Below are 2514 nucleotides of genomic sequence, written 5' to 3' on the forward strand. Positions count from 1 at the left end.
TGAGCCCGACGCTTCGGAGAGCCTGTTACAGCTGCGGGCGCCGTCCTTTCATTCGCCTTTGGGTTTAGTGGCCATTGACTTGCACATGTTTGGCTCCTTGGTCGTGTTTCAAGGCGGTGATTGGTACCGACCTTTGCCGAGAGAAAAAAGCCGCGGGCGTGAAGCTATTGGGACCGTCGGACGACAGGACTGTTGTGGGGTCTCCCCCAGCGAGCTGAGAGTAGTCGGCGAGTGCCAGTCGGCGGGCGCTTCGTCGGCGTCAGCGGTGTGATTTTGAGGCGTAATGCCGCCGGCGCCAGCGTGGTGGGGCGCGCCCATTTTTGGTCGCTCGTTACAACACCCAGCCGACAGCGGGGCTGAATCCTCGTTCAGACTTCGAGTTTCCACCGTTTTGGCTATTCGGTTTCACGTGCTCTTGAACTCTGTCTTAAGTTCTTTCCTTTCCCTCACGGTGTTGAGTATCGGTCTGTTGGTGTATTTAGCCTTAGATGGGTTACCTGCTTTGGGCTGCACTTTCAACAACCCGACTCTGCAGAGGCCTTTCCGTCTGTTACCCTCGGGCGCCGCCATCGGGCTGTCACCTTCATGGGCGGTGGCCTTTCGCTTGACTTGGAGCGGTATGGGGCGGTTCCTCTGAAGCGCTGCCCTAGGTCGAACATCGGGTTATCGTGGGTTTTGGTTGTCGCCCTTACTAAGGGATCCTGTTGGTTTCTTTTCCTCCGGCTTATTAATAGGTTAAATTTGGCGGGTTGTCTCTTTGGGTGGTCGTTGTCTCTCATCCTTAGGGGAAAAGTTCCTAACGGGAAGGCGGTCTTGCCACCGACTTTCACATTTGCTAGGCAGGAAGGTTTGGCTTGTCGCGGGGTTGCGGCCTGGCGAGCTCCACACTCCGTTCCTTCTCATTGAGTGGTAAATAGCCAATAGGAAAAGTGTTCCAGCAGAACATCTCTCGCAGAGTCATATACACACAGTTTTAATGCATATACGCTCGTGTTCCGCCCTTACTCGGCCGCACCTTTGCCGCTTAAACTTTGACCTCTTTCCCCGTTCCCGCATGCCACAGCAGTGGCACTTGTTTATCCGGAGAAAGAGAGCGAGAGTCGCAGTATTAATTGGCGTGAGCGGCCTTTCCGGCTGCAGAACTAGTGCTCTATCCCGGCGAGCGCCGTTATGAGGCGCAACACCGTCTTTAACGCGTTTAGAGAGAACTCCCCTGCCTCCCTCCCAGTCATGAGATAGACGTGGACTCGTGGCGAACTCTCAAAGAGAACGCCCACACCGCGTCTGACCGTGGGAGAGGGTGGAGGAGCGCGTGAGGAAGAGCACGGCGTCACCCAAGCATTCTCATCTCTCTGCCTGCACCACTACATGGTAGACTGCGGGCCCAGGCGCACTCATCAATTTAGGTTCCACTGCAATGCATGCCAAGCACTCTTTTCGAGGTGATAGACGAAATTCGGCGGGGCTTACTTAAAAGATATCCGACCCGGTTTCGTTTCCTCTTCGTGGGATGGAGTGCCTCTTAGAACATGTGCAGCATCAGCCATGAGCGGCCGACGGCCATTCGTGTCTCTGTGGACAGCAGGCAAAAGAGCGCCGCCTCCAGTTATTTGCGAGGGCGACAACTGTCGCTTTGTTGTGGTTGAATGTGGGTGCGCCAAGTCCATGGACTTGCTAGTGATAGGCTTGCTTGTTTTTAAGGGCACGCCTCGCGCAAGGCGCGGGCGATTAAACCCAAAGGCGGAAGCTCGGTTCGGGTTACCCTCGTGTCGGGGAGACAGTCAGCAGGCACCGAACTCGCAGCAACCGATGGATGTATATTTCCGACCCTCGTAGAGGAGTGGCGGCGACAAGCTCATATGGCTGCCGCCGCCGCAATATGCGTTCAACTTGTCGATGTATCTGGTATTCTTGCGATTCACATACCGACACGCAGTTTGCTGCGGTCTTCATCGACCCACGAGCGGAGTGATCCCCCGTTAAGAGTTGTGTATTTGCCATTTGGTCTTTTTGCGACTAACCATCACAGGTCGAGTCTCAATGAAAGGGTTTGACAGACATAGCCCAAGTTTGTGGTTTGGGTTTGGCCGGACGGCTTGTTGTTGTTTTTTGACACTTGAATTTCACTCTTTTTGGGTCAAGAGGCTTATTCGCCGGTAGTAAGGAACGGACGGGCAGCCGTCCAAAGCCCCGTCCGTCCTCCTCCTCCGGTCTTCGCGCTCTCGCCCGAGTGTGGTCCACCTACAGCGTGGTGGTACCTATTTTTGGTGCGGGGGCCGGGATTGTCCTCTTTCGCTGCTGGAGTTGCCAGAGCAGAGCCCGAGACCGCCCAAATCAGGAGAGTAGTAGTAGTTTTAAGAGCGCCCCGTTCTCTTTCTCTCTGGTAATGATCCTTCCGCAGGTTCACCTACGGAAACCTTGTTACGACTTTTACTTCCTCTAAATGATCAAGTTTGGACATCTTTCCGTCAGCTCGAGGCGACGACCCCAGAAAACCCTCGCGGGCAACGGGGC

The 2514-nt window shown here is 55.1% G+C and overlaps 1 non-coding gene across 1 annotated transcript; it reads right to left on the reverse strand.

Moving 5' to 3' along the window:
* Positions 1-1824: 1824 nt before the first annotated feature.
* On the reverse strand, positions 1825-1988 carry LOC121870778. Its single transcript, XR_006089774.1, has one exon. It is a non-coding gene; the product is annotated as a 5.8S ribosomal RNA (ribosomal RNA).
* Positions 1989-2514: the final 526 nt, after the last annotated feature.

Source organism: Homarus americanus, unplaced genomic scaffold (assembly GCF_018991925.1).
Source record: "Homarus americanus isolate GMGI-L3 unplaced genomic scaffold, GMGI_Hamer_2.0 scaffold13200, whole genome shotgun sequence".
In the NCBI taxonomy this organism is placed as follows: Eukaryota; Metazoa; Arthropoda; class Malacostraca; order Decapoda; family Nephropidae; genus Homarus; species Homarus americanus.